An 18,645-nucleotide genomic window follows, 5' to 3' on the forward strand; every position below is an offset into this window, starting at 1 on the left:
CTCACCAGTCCGGTATCCGCCATGTTAACATGGCAGATACTGGGTCTGTAAGGATGATGGCGGTCGCAAAGCTGCAGAGCAGTCTCCACAGCTACCAAGTCTCTGCTGTAATGTACTCTGTACTCTGTACAATTGTATTGAAGTCTATGGGACTTGCAATCAAATGATTGCAGGTACGATAAATAAATAAATAAATAAATAAATAAATAGTAAAAAGTTTAAAAAATATAAATAAAAAACTATATCACATCCTTTCCCTAGAATACATAGAAAAGTAGAAAATTACTGTAAAATACATACACTTCAGACATCCCTTTGACCGAAAATGTGTGGTCTACAAAATATTTTTACTGTAGGGTGACCGTGGTAGCGGAAAAAAATAATCAAAAGTTCCAAACCACTGTATTTCTCACTGTTTCGCCCTTGATTTGAATAAGAAGTTGTTGAACCATATGCATTACAAGACAGATAGTTAGTCCCAGGAAACAGACTCCTCTGCACACTGAGGTAAAACAGCGCTGAGTGTCCAACAGCCTCTGGACCGAAGCGCAACCAGCCTCCAGAGGTCTTCACCAGAACTCCTGGTGATGGAGCTAAACTTGGTTGCTTTCTTCAGCCACAACCGCAACTGTTGAAAGAGCGTCGAATGCACAGCACACCACTAGTAACTGCAGGACCCAGAAACCCGAAAACCACTCACCTGAGCAAGTGTGAAGGCAAGTGGAAATAAGAAGCAGAGGAAGATGCAGTAGCAAGAAGCCTCCAGAAGATGGCAGCAATACAGTGGAGTAGTAATGGTAGCAGGGTTGGTATCTGGAGGTCACACAGCACCAATGGATGAGACATAAGCAAAGTCAGGCAAGCCAAGTCAGTATCAGGAGGTCAAGCAGCACCAGTGGATGAGGCGTAAGCGGAGTCAGACAAGCCGGGTCAGTATCAGGAGGTCATGCAGCACAGAATCACAGATCAAAGACAGGTGGTCTAGGAGGCAAGTGGGGGTCACAACAGAAGGCAAGTGGAGATACAAAATAGGCAGGTAGGAATCGTGGTCAAGAAAAGCTGAAACAGATAGCCAGAGCACTAAACACCAGGAACAAAATGGAGCTAGCATCCAGGAGAACTGAATAGCCAGTGGCGAGCCAGAGCAAGAGCCCAACTTAAATAGGCTCCGGCCCACCTCATGAGCCCCTACCACGGAAGTCCACGATACGGCTCAGGAGGGGACAGGCAATCCCGGCATGCTGCCGTAGAGGTTTCAGTCCACTAAAGCAGCCAGAAGCAGTGGGCCGGAGACCAAAACAGGAGAGGGCTGGCAACCTCCACACACTGCAGAATTTCAGTTCTGCTAGCAGAAAAAGGAACCCATTGAAGTCAGTGGGAGGCTTTTTTTTCAGCGCTGAAATTCAGCACCAAATTCAGCACCATTTTCCCGCGTGTAAATAGACCCTAATAAGTGCATCTGGCCCCCGCAAAAACAGACTCCCTATGCATCCACCTACAGCTGCAGGGCAACCTGTCAATATGGCTTTGTAGCTGTTGCAAAACTACAACTCCTAATATTAAATATTTTTTTTCCCTTAGTTTCCTCCTCTAAAACCTAGGTGCGTCTTATGGTCTGGTTCATCTTATAGTCGTGGCGGATGCACGGGAGAAATCTTGGAGACGGTTATGTGAAGAGCGGATAAGAGCAGAGCAGAGTAGGAGGTCTTTGGAGGATCTGAGGTTACATGTGGGCAGGTAGCGGGAGATTAGGTCAGAGATACATGGAGGCGACAGGTTGTGGATGGCTTTGTATGTCAGCATTAGTAACTTGAACTCTATTCACTGGGCAATGGGTAGCCAGTGAAAGGATTGGCATAGGGGAGCAGCTGATGAAGAACGGGGGGAGAGGTGAATAAAGCTGGGAGGCCATGGAGAAGGGTGTTACATTAATCTAAGCGGGAGATTATGAGGGCATGGACTAGCATCTTTGTAGTTTCATGGGTGAGGAAGGAGCGGATTCGATGGATGTTGTTGAGTTGGAGGCGGCAGAAGGAATTGAGGGTTTGGACGTGTGACATGAAGGATAGGTCAGAGTCCAAGGTTATCCCAAGTCAATGGCCCCATGGGGTAAGCATGGTTCCATTAACTTTGATGGGTCGTACGAGGAGGGGGGAAGATGATGAACTCCATTTTCTCCATGTTGAGTTTGAGAAAGCAGGAGGATAGAAAGGAGGCTACAGCTGCTAGACACTTTAGAGCTCTGACTGAAGTCTGTCAAAGAGCAGGTCGGACAAGAGATAAAAGGATAGTTCGGAGTGGACGTGTAGCTTAAGCAGTTTTGAGCCATACGGGAGCAGTGAGATTAGTCAATAGTTGACTGGAGAGGACAGGTCGATGGATGGTTTCTTAAGTATAGGTGTGACGGTGGCATGCGTGAAGGCGGAAGGGAAGGCTCCGTGGGTCAGGCATAGGTTGAAGAGATGGGTTAAGGTCAGAGTAATGACTTCAGTGTGTTCGGGGATGAGATGTGACTGGATCGGGTCAAGTACATAAGAGGTGAAGTGAGATTTAGAGATTAGGGTGGAGAGCTTTTCATCAGTGACAGTGGAGAAACAGGTTAAAGATGAAGAGCAGTGAGCAGTTGGGTAGAGTGGTTGCCGGGGGTGTAGGGTGAGACTGTCTCTGATGGTGTCAATTTTACTTTTAAAATAAGAGGCAAAGTCGTCATCTGAGGATAGAGTATATTTGTTGGTTATCTCTAGAGCCCTCAACTTTTGAGAAAATGGGTATTGATGGCTGGTTAGCAGTCCTATGCATCCAAGAATACTGTAAATAAAGAGGTAGTTATGCACATTTCTCTCTTTAGAAATCTAAGTGAGTTTCTCTATATGGTAATATATATGGAGTGGTAGATGAACAGAGATCATGCCAGAAGCAGAGAGTACAATTGTGCACAAGGTGATAAAGGAACCAAAGCAACTAAAGGTCTTTCTCACATTAGCTAATGGTAATGTTCATGAGTATACCATCAAGAGGACCCTAAACAATGGTGTGAGCAACAAGACTGACGTTACTCCTAGGAAAGAATATTACTGCCTCTCTGCAATTTGCTAAAGATCACCTGGGCAATCCAGTAGGATACTGAAACAATGTTTTGTGAATAGGTGAGACCAAAATAGAGCTTGGTTTAAATGAGAAGTGTTATGTTTGTAATAAGGAAAACACCATATTCCAGCATAAAAACTCATACTATCTACGGTAAGAAAAACAGTATGATTTTGAGATATTCACAAGTTGCCTCCTTTTGTGTGTCTATGTCTGGCAACTCAGTGGTTGTGATGTAAATTGCAAATTATGAAATTAAGAATACTCTATTGAATTGTTTTTTTAAGATAAATTGAGTTCCTAATGAAATCCTGAGATGTCCTAAAAAGAAAGTTCCAAGATAAGGCGGACATATTTGTAAAGTTTATGTCACAGTCTATGTACTGTATGTGTGTGTTAAAGTATATGTGTGTGTCTGAAAGTATACAGTATATACAAGATAGATAGATTGACTGAGCTGTGTCACTAGAGGGAGCCAGAGCCAGAGAGCAAGCGTAATGACTGGGTTGTGACAATAGAGGGAGCCAGACAGTAGTACTGGAAGTAGCTGTATATGTGATCAGAGCAAACCAAGACACCTGATGACACCAATGGAAAAGATGGTCTCATTGATTACTTTTGTTTCATAGTCAGTTTTAACCCCTTCTTTCTCTGTACCATACATTTATTTATGAGCGTGTAGTAAATGCTCGGTGCTGCAATACTACAGTGCTGTAATGCCACAGGCACAGGAGGTTTGCCTATGAAATTGTTTCCGGCACACAGCCAATTGCAGTGTCTGCGGGGTAGCTATAGCAGTTAGGAGGCCGAGCAATGGCCTCTTGACTGTTGCTCCCTGTAACAAATAGGGACCCTATGTGTCATGTTCGGCAATACAATGTATTGCAGTACTTTTCACTGGGGAATCAGAGATCCCAGGTTCAAGTACCCTTGTGGAACAGGTAAAAAAAAAAAAGAGAAGAAAAAAAGGTTAATAATAAAGTGTAAACAAATAATAAAAAGTTAAAAAAAAATCCAAATTAACTTAAAAGAAACGTTAACAAAAAAAATAGACATGTTTAGGTATCCTTATGTATGTGTATATGTCTCCATTATCCAAAGATAGCGTTATTTATCCCATAAAGTGAGCACTATAAAAAAAATATATTGCAATGAGCAAATTAACGTATTTTGATCACCTTGCTTAACGCAAAAAATATCAATAAAAAGTGATCAAAACAGTAAATAGAATACAGGCGGTAGAATATTTCAAAAAGTGACATTTTATTTGTAAAAGTGATAAAACATAATAAAACCATTATAAATATGGTAACACTGTAATTGTAATGGCCGCTGGACAAAGTTACCACGTCATTTTTAATGCAGAGTAAATGCAATAAAAAGAAAATGCAAAAAATAATGAAAAGAATTAACAGATCCCCCAAAAACATTAATAAAAGCTAATCAAAACATTATATGTACCCCAAAATGTTGCAAAGTGAAAGTAGAACTTGTCATGCAGAGAATAAGCCCCCACATAAACATGTTGACAGAAAAATTAAAAAATTAAGAATTTTGAAAGCAGGGAAGGGAAAATATGAAAAAAGTCAGTGAACATTAACTTACAAACTAAAGACCCAACATCCGCCGTAACATACCTCCCAACTTTTGAGGAACCGAAAGAGGGACAAAATATGTGGCGCGCGTAGCGCGCCGCAGCAAATTTAGCCCTGCCCACTTTTGTGTTGACTCCGCCCACTCGTTAATTTTTCATGTGCCCGCACACAGTATAATCCTCCTACAGTCACCTGTAAATTATATGTCCCCCCTCTATCTCTCCCCCAGTTTCATATACACCCTTCAACTGCCCCCAGTTTCATGTCCCCCTTCCATCTCTGCCCCAGATTCATGTCCCCACATCTCTACCCCCAGTTTCATGTCCCCTCCATCTCTGCCCCCAGATTCATGTCCCCATCTCTGCCCCCAGATTCATGTCCCCCATCTCTGCCCCCAGATTCATGTCCCCCATCTCTGCCCCCAGATTCATGTCCCCCATCTCTGCCCTCAGATTCATGTCCCCTCATCTCTGCCCCCAGATTCATGTCCCCTCCATCTTTACCCCCAGATTCATGTCCCTCCATCTCTGCCCCCAGATTCATGTCCCCCATCTCTGCCCCCAGATTCATGTCCCCCATCTCTGCCCCCAGATTCATGTCCCCCATCTCTGCCCTCAGATTCATGTCCCCCCATCTCTGCCCCCAGATTCATGTCCCCTCCATCTTTACCCCCAGATTCATGTCCCTCCATCTCTGCCCCCAGATTCATGTCCCCCATCTCTGCCCCCAGATTCATGTCTCCACATCTCTGCCCCCAGATTCATGTCCTTCTCCATCTCTGCCCCCAGGTTCATGTCCCCACATCTCTGCCCCCAGTGTCATGCCGTCCTCTCCATCTCTGCCCCCAGTGTCATGCCGTCCCCTCCTTCATCTGACCCCAGTGTCATGCCGTCCCCTCCTTCATCTGCCCCCAGTGTCATTCCGTCCTCTCCATCTCTGCCCCCAGTGTCATGTCTTCCTTTCCATCTCTGCCCCCAGTGTTATGCCGTCCTCTCCTTCATCTGCCCCCAGATTCATGTTCCACCTCCACATTAAACTTACCTTCTCCTCCGCTCCCTCGCCGCTCTCTGCGCGCCTCTCTCGCTGACACGTGCGGCTGAAGGAAGGCGCTGACACAGGTCAGCTCCTCGTTCGCCGCTGCGTGTCTCTCTCGCTGACACATATGCGGCTGAAGCAAGGAGCTGACACAGGTCAGCTCCTCGCTTCACCGCTGCGCGCCTCTCTCGCTGACACATGCGGCTGAAGGAAGGAGCTGACACAGGTCAGCTCCTCGCTTCGCCGCTGCGTGTCTCTCTCGCTGACACATATGCGGCTGAAGCGAGGAGCTGACCTGTGTCAGCTCCTCGCTTCACCGCTGCCGCCGGCTCCTGGCTTGTAGACACGATGTACAAGCCAGGAGCCGGCGGCAGCGGCAAAGCGAGGAGCTGACACAGGTCAGCTCCTCGCTTCAGCCGCATATGTGTCAGCGAGAGAGACACGCAGCGGCGAAGCGAGGAGCTGACCTGTGTCAGCTCCTTCCTTCAGCCGCATATGTGTCAGCGAGAGAGACACGCAGCGGCGAAGCGTGGAGCTGACCTATGTCAGCTCCTTCCTTCAGCCGCATATGTGTTCAACTCAGATCTGCGTCCTCTGGACGCAGATCTGAGTTGAAATCGGGACATACCTCCCTCCAACCGGGACCGCGGGACATGTCACCCAAATCGTGAATGTCCCGCGGAAATCGGGACGGTTGGGAGGTATGGCTGTAATAGTACTGATGATGTCAGGAAGGGGTTAAAGGACCGTTAAAAAATAATACATGTCCTTTCTTTGTCTGTTTCCATGGATCCTTTAACTACTACCGGGCCATTTTATGGTCCAGAACCAGACACATTTTAGGGTTTTTTTGTATGCGCAGTTTAACATTTTTCTCATATGTCTCATTCAAGTCATTTCTGCGTCTTTTTTCAGTGATACTTAAGGCTTTATTTTTATGTTGTTTTTATTTTTGCATGTGTTTTAATTTTTTTTATATTCAGGAAAATATAGACAAAATAGGAGGGAAATCAAGTCTGTTGTTCACTTTTCTTTTTTTTTAAATTTAATAATACAATGTGCTACTGAAAAACTTATAAAATAGTTTATCCTCTCCGTTACGCTAGTTTTTATTTTGTATGGTTTTGTCTAGGGTAAGGCTATAACCTTTAATAATGGCATTTTATTGATATAGTTTATGAATTTTTTTTTTATTATTTTATTTACTTTTTTTAAACTTATGTTTTTTTGGTTTTTTTTCAGTTTGTGTCCCCATTAGGTCATAAGAGACCTTTGGGGACATTTGATCACTTTTTTTTTGTATTAGAGATAGATTTCCCCCGCAACGGTTGCAGGAGGAATACAGCTTCCTGCACGTTGTATACACAGCTTGCAGAGCTGATCTGGGTCCTGTAGAACCCAGAAGCTCTTGCAAGATGCTGAGCCTGGCGGATCATGTGACCACTGGCGGCACCCATAGCGGCATCATGGCGGTGCCTATAGCTGTCGAGAAGACAGGGAAGGTAATAAGCCTTCCCTGCCTGCTCTCTGGGAGCTCCGTCTGAAATTAAAGTCTGCTCCCAGTTTCAGCAGCTGCATGATCTTGTGCAGCTGCTATGTTCTGATTGGACATACTGGAAGTGGTTAATATATTAAATAGATCAGTGAAAACAGTTCTCAGACATATGTTTCATCTTTTTTTCACAGGCAGTTTTCTTTACAGTCATGTGAATATAATCTAAAGTATCAACTTTGACTGCCGCTCATGTTTTAACTAACTCTGAACTGTAAAGTCAAAAGTTATTAAAAGTCTTTCAGAAGGAAGCAGCAATTGAAACTGCTAAGATATTGGGGCATGACCACACATCAAATGCTTTGTTACAAATAGTCAACAAGGTTGCAAGAAACAAAAACACAATTTAATTGTCAAATATTTGATAAGAGTCAAACGTGAACCAACCAGGAACCCATTATTTAGGTAGTCATTTTCCAGAACTGCTCTCCCTGGAGTACACAGAAGAATAAGTTGTTCACAGCTCAGAGACATGGCCAAGGTAAGGAAGCATGAAACCCAACTGCAAATGAACAAGACAAATAAGGTGCAACATCAAGACTGGGCCAAGAAATAACTAAAGATCAATTTTGCAGAGGTTTTATGGATGGCTGAGACGAAAGTGACTCTTGACAGATGGCTGGGCACATGTCTGCATCAGTAACGGACACAAAGCTCTACTTCAACTCAGAAGCCAGCAAGGTGGATGTTGGGTATCACCATGCACTGTTTTTAGTGAAGATGAGTTAGTCGAACCATTTCAGCTTTAAGATGGATACAAAATTAACTCTCAAACCTACTGACAGTTTTTAGAAGACACTTTCTTCAAGAAGTGGTACAGGAGAAAGTCTGCATCTTTCAAGAAAACCATGATTTTTATTCAGGACAATGCTCCCTTGTATGCATCAAAGTACTCCACTGTCTGGCTTAAAGATGAATGAATAATGACATGGCCCCCATCCCCACCTAATCTAAACTCTATTGTGGGCCCTTCTTAAATGTAAAATTTGTAAAAACGCTGCACCTCTCTGAATAGTGTCTGGGAGCCTGAGACTGCCTCGCAAAATGGTGATTGTCAACAGATTAAGAAACTGATAGACTCCATGGATGGAAGGCTTATGGCTGTTATTGAAAAGATGGGCGGCTATATTGGTCAGTGATTTTGGGGGGAAAATTTCAGAAATGTTTATTTGTAAATTTTGAGTTGTTGTCATTTTTCATTTAGTTGCATAACAATTCTTCACAGTACATATATATATATATATATATATATATATATATATATATATATACTGCTAACAAAACCAAAACCTCACTTTTACTTTCTTAAATATGTAGTTGTGAGGTTTAAAAAAAATAAATAAATAAATTAGGGTTGACCACCAGCACTGTAATTTTTCAATAACATGTTATGATATTATATTGAATTGATTTCAATACATATTGGTATTCTTTACTACATTGGAGACCCATAAAGAGTGGTGTGGGAAAGTTAGCTCGGTAGAAGCAGTGGTGCGGACCCAAACAGTCAAGACAGGGACACTAAATATGCAGCAAAACTGGTTTATTTAGAAAAAAATCAGGGAAATAAATAAACCTTGACTTCAGGCACAAAATGAGCAAAACAAAATACAGCCTTAACTTCAGGCAAAAACAAAATAAATACCTGCTCGTCTGAGCCACTAACTAAACAGAACGGATAACCTAACTATACGTGTGGCTTACTTCCAGCCACATGAACAGAACAGGAGCAATATAGTCTCACCGGACTCAGGGTTACAGGACAGAACCACACACCTCCTTTCACCTCATGGAACTGCACTGCAATGCAAGAACTGCAGCCTTTTCTGGCCCAGTAATGAGCGAAGGATCTGGGCTGAGGCCTACTCCAGATCCGCCCTGGACCACACATATGTCAGAAACCTGGGGCTGATATATCTGGACTCCAGCACTCTGCCTGTCACCTTCTCACAGTGGTTACATGTATTTGTTTGTGGTTCTATATAGCATGTACTATGTGGACGCATGCATGTTCATGACTGTTATCTCTTTACAATATTGTACATATGTCCCTACTAGGTGAGATCATTTGTATAGTGGAGAACAAATATCTTTGACTTTCTGTACAGAATGCAGACAGTTTTCTTTCTGTTTTAGTAGACACTAATACTTTGCAATGCTCTTTTGCAAGTGGTAGCAATGGCTAAAACAATTTACGCTGGGTTCACACCTGCGTCTGGGGTCTCCGTACTATGGTTTCCGTCTTCTGCATGGCAGAAGACGGAAACCATAGATCGGGTCCGGCCGTGCGCGGCGGTGAGCGTTTTAGGCTCTCCGCCGCGAAACCGGATTTTTTTATCCGGACACAGAGTACTGCATGTCCGACTCTGTGTCCGGATTATAAAACCCGGTTTCGCAGCGGAGAGCGCAAAACGCTCACCGCCGCTCACGGCCGGACAGCTTTCTCACCCATTCAAATGAATGGGTGAGAAAGTCTCCTGCAGGCTTCCGTCTCCTGCATCTGTTTTATGCAGGAAACGGAAACCTGCAATAAGGACCGACGACGCAGATGTGAACGAGCCCGTAAAATGTAAATAACTATGCAAATCTAAATGAACTCTGTATTACAAGAAAATCAATGTTTTGTTCATTTGCTAAAACTTTTGTTTAAGAGATATTTGCAAAGTACAAACTGTGCATTGCATTGAAACTACTGAAAGGGAAACTTTTATGTTCATTTTTAAATGTATTAATATATTTCAGCGTCTGCCAGCAGCAGTTTCCACTAACAATGGTATTATCTTGTACGAATTGTCTGCATGGCAATTCATCTGCAAATACTAACCCAGTGTCATATTAGATATAGCATTCTATAGGTCAGACTCAAGACTATCACCTCAAGCTAAGACTGAAATGCTAAAGCTTTAATAAGCGTGGAATCACAGAACAATCACCGGAGAGTAGCACCTCTGAATAACACGCTTTACACATTTCTCTGACGTTCTGCTTGTTGGGCAAATTTAGATTGTCTTTAAACCTCTCTCATTTTCCCAGAAGAGCATGTTCTTTTTTTGGGTGGTATGTACTGTACATACCAATAATGAATAAATAACATTGTCCTCTTCTAGCAGGACCTACAGCTAGAAACTTGTTGTAGATCTCAGAAGAGTTTTCATATTTTTAACTCTAAATACTGAAATAATAATGTGGTTCTATGAAAGATATTTATAGAATAGCCACAGAATATGTCATAAATATCTGAAAGATACAGAGAACACCTCTGAGACCCACAAATATCTCTAAGATGAGCTCCTCAACCTTCAGGCCCCACTCCTTACCCAGCAGCGACCTCGCTGACTAGACCTTCAGCTATGGTTGGGCTTTATAGAAACAGTGTAGCTCTGAGCTAAAATGTTTCTGTAATATGCAGAGAAGTGAAAAGGAGTTACAGAAATGGTATGGAACAATGAGCTACATTGTTTCCATAACTCCTAAACCCTACTATGGGAGTTACATGAGCACAAAGGCTGAGGAGGCTCATTTTACAGATGGATCCTAGAGGTGGAACCCATATTTATCTGACATTTATGGGAACAGGGTCCATTCACATGGAGAAAAATGTGCTGACTTTGGTGCTGAATTTTCAGTGCTGAAAAAAAAGCCTATCATTGACTTCAATTGGTGCCTCTAGCTTTTTTTTCCCGCTAGCGGAAAAGTCCACAAGTGAAAAGAAAGCAGAACCCATTGAAATCAATGGGAGTCTTTTTTTCAGAGCTGAAAAATCAGCGCCAAATAAAACGCTGTTTTCCTCCATGTGAATGGACCCTTACAGAGCCTGGATGAGACTTCGAGGGGGCATTCACACGGAGTAATGTGGCACTGATTCTAGCACAATAACTTGTTTAAAAATCAGCGCTGCAAAACAGAATCCCATTGACTTCAATAGGTTCCATTTAATGCACGTAACACATTGAACTCAATGGGATTCTGTTTTGCAGCACTGATTTTTATGCTATTGTTTAAGTTATTGTGCCAGAATCAGCGCCGCGTTACTCTGTGTGAATGCCCCCTAACTTTACACTTCCTGATTCAGACACAGGTAGTCGTCCTCATTTGCTTATTTTCTTCTTCTCTCAGTCACATTTAGTTAACCACTATATTGTATAGCCCTTGATGTTTTGAGAATCACAATTTTCAGTATTTTTTCCCACTGCTGTAAAACACGCCAGGAAATAGATGTAAAGGGAATCACCAATGTATATATATATTGTATGCTGCAAACTGCATTAAAAACAAATTACAATGCTATGGAGCATCATATGCTAAATGGAGGCTCAACCTATTACACTGATACGCAAGGTTTTGTTGTTTGGAAATGAATAGGTGTATCGGAATGGATTTTTTGCCCAGATTCCAAAAATGACCTTCAAAATTCCGTATCACGTCAGGTTTTTTCACAAATGATGGAAATGTGAAAATTAAAAAAACATAATTTTTTTTATCACATTGATATATGACAACGTTTGTATCTTGTTAAAATCTTATCTGGAGGGACGGAATGATTGTGTAAGGGATAGATAAACATAAATACATACTCAAACAAGATATTAAGCACTATATACCAAAAAATAATTTTTGGTATATAGTGTATATAAAACTTAATGAAAGACAATTACACGTCATCTGACAGACTTTATTCAGAATATTGTAAATACATTTTTTTATGTTAAAAAAAAAAAGTAAAATATTCTGAATAAGGTCTGTCAGAAGACACATAATTGCCTTTTATTAAGTTTTATATATTATTATTTTTTGGTATATAGTGCTTAATATCTTGTTTGAGTCGATCAAGGCTTTGTCGGCACTGTGTGAACTTTTGATTGTATAAGTTTCCACAAAACTTGTTTGAATAAATACAACAATGAAAATGCAACTTATTTATCTGTATGACGTCATGATTTGCTGCACTAACAAAAGTGGAGAATGAGAGAATGTTATCTTGGCACGGCAGTATGACTCGTACCTCACGCCATCACTCCCTTCTTTCTATTGGTCACGTGGCGCCATTCTGGGGAGAAAACCATGAGTAAGTGCGAATTGTGAGCATGGACTGCATTCAAAAATGTGGTAAAAAACTTTTTGGGGAATATGAAAGCTGAAAATTACACCATTTTAGTCGAGGACATGTTGGAATCCTATAAACTGCTTGGTTGCAACATGAGCGTCAAAGTTCACTTTTTTCATGCTCATCTAAATTGCTTTCCTGACAATCTTGGTGATTTTATGGAAGAACATGGCGAGCGCTTCCATCAGGATATTAAAGTGATGGAAAAGAGATACCAAGGAAAGTGGACTGTACGTATGATATCCCACTATTGTTGGATGTTGAAAAGAGACTGTATGGACAAACACCGAAGACAATCCAAAAAGAGGAAGTTTGAAGGGGAGCCCAGTGGTAAATGTTAGGTATGTTTGCTTTTAAATATGTATTTATGTTTATCTATTCCTTACACAATCATTCCATCTCTCCGGAGAACATTTTCACACTTTACAAACGTTGTCATATAGCAATGTTATTAAAAAATTACGTTGTTTTCAATTTTCACATTTCCATCATTTTTTAAAAAACCTGACGTGATACGGAAATTTGAAGATCATTTTCAGAATCTGCGGAAAAAATCCATTCAGATACACCTATTCATTTGAAAACAACAGAAAAAAGTTTAAAAATTGCGTATCAGTGTTATCAACCAGCTTACACACTTTGCAGGTGGTGCATAGTTGGCTGAAATATATCAGCCCCATATCATAAAGGTCTGCTACTGCAAATCAGCTGTCTCTGTATGAACATAGTAGGAGGATTTTTTTCAAGCCTAGCAAAATTCTGGATAAAATTGTGTAGATTTTAGCTGATTTGTGCAAGTTTCTGCAACATTTTGCATTTATACACCGGCGGCTTTCCAGTAGATATAATTGTAACAGAAAGTCAGGTGAGGAAAACTCAGTGAACTTTCTGTTCAAAGTGCTGCAGGAAGAACTGCGATGCGTTCCCGCTGCAACTTTTCCTGCAGCACTTTAGCGCTGTGGATCGTCCTGTGGGGCCTTAGCCTTATATAATAAAAAAAAAGCTATTTTCATGAAAATGAGGATCCAAAGCAATATCAAGTCAATAAACAGAAGATAACAGAAGTAACAGGAGAACTCCGAAAGCTCACACATCTACATGGGAAGAGAAAACTGTGAAGTTCAAGCCCAAGCAGAGTACTTTACTCCATTTGCACATGAACAAACAGCAATTTACATGGAAATGGGGTTCCAAAGCTGAATAATAAAGATATATTTGGAAACTGTAGCTACATCTCTACGAGGTACTATGATTAGGTTTATAACAAGTTTACTGCTGATAGACTCACTATAATGTCTCTTCATGATCTAACAAAGGATTCAACATTACCAGATATAAATGAAAGACTTTCTGTTTTTATCCACTATTGTCATTAACAGCGATGCTAAATAATAAATTATGTGGAAGGTCTTAATTACTTTTCCCTATACTCCAACTCCACCCCAGTATACACGCTAGTAGAGATGAGCGAACAGTAAAATGTTTGAGATTCGATATTCGTTTCGAGTAGCCCCTCAATATTCGACTACTTGAATCGAATATCGAACCCTATTATAGTCTATGGGGGGAAAATGCTCATTTCAGGGGTAGGCAACATTCGATCAAATTATACTTACCAAGTCCACGAGTGAGAGTCGGGCTGGATCCTCCGAGAAGTCTTCTCTGTGCAGTGTCCCCGCGGCATCTTCCGGCTCTGAATTCACTCTGCCAGGCATTACAAGCGGGCATGCGCAGTCGGCTCTGCCCAGGCCCGATGCCTGGCAGAGTGAATTCAGAGCTGGAAGATGCCACGGGGAAGCTGCACGGAGAAGACTTCTAAAGGTAGGAGAAGAACCAGCGTTGATTGTATAGCATTCGGTTGCTGACTGTATAGCATTCGGCCAATCAATGCTGGTTCTGCATCGAACTTTTCCATTTGAATAGCGAGTGGTACTTGATCGAGTACGAGTATTTCGAATACCGCAGTATTCGATTGAACACCTACTCGATCGAATACTACTTGCTCATCTCTACACCCTAGTCCAAACCTGGGCAGCATGCATGCTCGTGTAAAACTACATACTCGTGTAAAAATGTGCTTCAAAATGCCAGGGTGGATTTTAAAGGGTTTTTAAAGGGGTTTTCTTGGATAAAAATTTTGATGTCTTTTCCTAAGTCATGATAAATCAGCCCCTATGCTATGATTATTTTTCTATAATATAATGACTGTATTGTATAGCGTTCAAAAGGCTTAATTGTACTATTGCAAGGAGCAATAGCATGGCCTTCAGAAAGGGGCCCAAAAATAATGCAACAAAACTAAACCAATGTTTTACAAAAGGCAAACTTTTCTCAGTAGATTCTTTCCATGGTGATGTTCAGTTATACTGCACAGGTTTAGATAATTCGAAGATTCTTTTCATAAATATATTCATTGTCATACTGTATTACATGTACTAGATTTCAGCTGCCTAAACTGCAGGAATTAATGCTTTCAACTCAAAACATTATTTCAGCCCTATGAATGTGTTAGCGCTGTGGAAAAATATAACAGTCTTGTATTTTGCAGTATTGGAAAGGACGGGCACTTCACTAGCCCAACCGTAATAACTTTCAAATCATTGTGTTCAAAATGTTCCACTTCTTTGTTCAAATCCTTGACAGCTTTTCTAACAAAGAGACCTTGGTGTAATATGAGATGCAGCAAAGTTTTCTAAAGTCAACATCGCAATAGGAACTTTTCAGCCATCATCAGAAATGTTTGGGAAATAGTTTCATATTTTATGTCTGAACACTTATTTATATTACTGTATTAAAATAGTTAAGTTTGCATCGTCTTTTCCTGTGTTAAGGAACTAGGATTGTAAAGCGATACATCCTGTAAGAGATAACGCTTGGCTGACACTGTTTGTTAGCACATACGCGCAACATTATATGCCAAGCAATTATTTTTAATACCAAAAGCAGGAATTATTCCTAGAAGCTAGCAATCTAAGTCATTCAAGCCCTCCAAAGGGGAAAGTAAATTGCTGTACCTTTCCTCACCATCACTCACTGTCTGCGCTGTTATAAAATATTCTGCTTGTCTGCCATGAATTCCCAAAGACAAATAAATATACTAGGGCGGCAACACGGTGGTTCAGTGGTTAGCACTGCAGCCTTGCAGCTCTGGAGTCCTGGGTTTGAATCCCACCAGGAACAACATCTGCAAGGAGTTTGTATGTTCTCCCCGTGTTTGCGTGGATTTCCTCCCATTCTACAAAGACATGCTGATAGGAAAAAAAATGTACATTGTGAACCCTATATGGATCACAATGGATAAATTAAAAAAAATATATATACTAGGCAATTTCATGATATGTTGAATTTGGAACTTTTTTTGTAAAGTATTTCTTTTGTGATTTTTCATGTCTTATTGTTTCAGAAATTTTCTGAATATCCACGGAGGAAAGGTAGGCAATTGCTATATGGCCTGTGTAGAGAAGGGGTCTGCAGTCTCCTTCAGAACACTTGGAGCTCTTTTTATGTCTGGTAGTTCAAGTATCATAAATCCTCCTGCTCCCCCCCAATGCCCCTGCATTCTGTTTATTGAGAGTTATGTTACAGTTTGTCAGGATATCATTAAAAGGTTGTTCCCATTTTCGGCTAAGGCCCCATGGGACGCCCCACGGCCAAAATGCAGTGCGGGAAAAAGCGTGGTGGCAACACATTGCAGTTCTTCCCGCAGCGCTTTAGACAGAAAGTTCGCTGAGTTTTCCTCCGCAGACTTTCTGTTACAATTATATCTATGGGGAAACTGCCAGCACTTCCATAGATATAATTGACATGCTGCGATTTCCAAAACTGCGTCGGTTTTCCCACCCACTTTGCACTTATTGTAAAATGCCATGATTTTTCCCTCTGCATTTCTGCCACGGGAAAATTGCGGCGTTTCCATCCCGTGAGGCCGTGGCTTTAGGGTTTCTCTTGCTCTCCTGTCTCCTCTCCTCTCTATTTCCTGGTTTTCAGCTGAGGCCAGCAACATACTAAAACTACAAATTGCCTTAAACATTTGTGTAGGACTCTTTTCTAGATCTTTAATGCAAACACAGACTTGGTAATGTCAAGCAGCAACAGCTATGAGTAAATGGATGGTAGCCAATGGTAACAAACACACTGAACTGTCTACAACTGATTTTTTATGCAACATACAATCAGTTGTAGAGGTAGCAAAGGTAGTGTAGTGTACATAACGTTATTGGGTTTTGAGTTTTGGAAAGAGAAAAAGATGTCAAATTTTATTGTACAACAAAAACTCAATTGCAGAAAACACAAATTGTGATTGAAATTGGTTCAGCTGCTGCAGCACAACAATATTCTAGCGGACTGACACAAGGGAACTGAAGTCTCCCATCCCTTTCTATGAATTAACTCTAAGCCTTCATCTCCAAGCCCAACACACTTCTGCCACTGTATTACCAGTGTATCTGTATATACCTATCTCTATCAGTATAATACATCTGAGACACTCTTATCTATTTAATCTCTCCCCACAAAAGGGAAATCTTCACTTCCTTCCTGGGCTTTTTATAAACTATGAATTTTTTTACAAAGTTTGGGTCAGTTCTGGTTCTCTCTTCTCTAGTAGGGACATACTCTTAATATATTCATAAACTTGTAATTGGTATAATGCTAAGGCCCCACGTAACAAGCCGCACCAAACAGCACTGTGGAAAAAGACACTGATGAAACGCATTGCGTTTTTTTCCACAACTCATTTCACAGAAAGTCCACAAGTTTTCCTCTGTGGACTCTCTGCTTCTGTCATACCTATACATAAAATGCCACCATTTCTGTAGGTATAAATGACGTGCTGTGATTTACAAAAACGCAACAGTACAACACTTCCGTTGCAGGTCTTTTTGAGCTATGTGTGGATGGGATTAGCCAAAATCCCATCCACTTTCCAGGTACTGTAAAATGCCACGGCTTTTACCGTAGAGTTTCCACTGCAACCAAATCGCAGCATTAATGCTACATGAGGTCATAGGCCTGGTTCACATCTGTGTTTGGTAATCCGTTCGGGGGAGTCCGCATGGAACAGAATGGAATACTAAACACATTGGCAAGTGTTGAGCAGTGAAAGCACACGGACCCCACAGACTATAATGGGGTCTGTATGTTTTCTGCACGGTGTCCGCAGACAAAAAAGTACTTCATGATCTACTTTCCAGTCTGCATGATTCGTGCGGACACTATGAGGAAAGCACATGGACCCCATTTATCGTCTATGTGGTCCCTGTGCTTTCACTGCTCACCACTTGTCAATGCGTTCGGTAGCCCGAACATATTACCGAATGCAGATGTGAACCGGGCCTTAAAGAGGAGCAATATGACATCAAAATATTAAATATATAAAAGATTCCACAAATTGAATTATTTCTCTAAATAAACATGTCAGGTGAAAGGTCTTATATAAGGTGTGCTTTATCATGTGACAGATGGATCCCATTCCATAAAATCTTCCTCTTTCATTCTGGTCAAGTAGTAAGTAAGTACACAGTAAAAATGTGAGCGCATATTAAACAGACGACTAAATTACTGATTTTATATTAGCCCAATTAATTATTTCACCATGTGAATTCTACCTGTGACGGTTTTACATTGATATTTGATTAGAAATGAAGGTCTGCTTTATTTCCCCCAGAAATATTGCCACTCTTGTTGATGTGATGTTGCCGCTCAGATGAATGGCGCTGAAATTCAGTAATGATGAATTATATCTGGACTGAAATAGGACCCTTACTCACAAACCACACAATAACCACGCAAAATAAGGCTAACCATTGCATTAAAATAGTCTCCCAATTTTCCCAGAGGAAAAAATGATATATTGATATTCCAAAAAAATTATGTAATGCAAAAAACATTATTAATAAATCAAATGCTCATCATTCAAATCATAGCGGTGTATAACATTCTGTCTTAACTAAAATTGAGGAATGCCATTTGCAAGTGCACAGATGAATGTAAATGAAGTCAGAACATCACTATGCTAATTACATGCATGAAAAACAAAAAGAAAATCAAATGAGCAGCACTAAATGGAGAAAGCAACTAAGTATTTGTACTCAGAGGAGAACTTAATGAAATTGGTGATTATGATGTGGGGAATTAGTAGTATATTGAAGGTTATCTTGAGCTTTACAGGGCAAAATAACATCTGTCTGTAGGCAAAACAGGTTATGGATTTTAAAGAAAGATAGCTCCCCAACCAACAAAGAGTCACTTTTTAAAGATTTGACTTTCTGTCT

Source organism: Leptodactylus fuscus, chromosome 8 (genome assembly GCF_031893055.1).
Source record: "Leptodactylus fuscus isolate aLepFus1 chromosome 8, aLepFus1.hap2, whole genome shotgun sequence".
NCBI classification, from domain to species: domain Eukaryota; kingdom Metazoa; phylum Chordata; class Amphibia; order Anura; family Leptodactylidae; genus Leptodactylus; species Leptodactylus fuscus.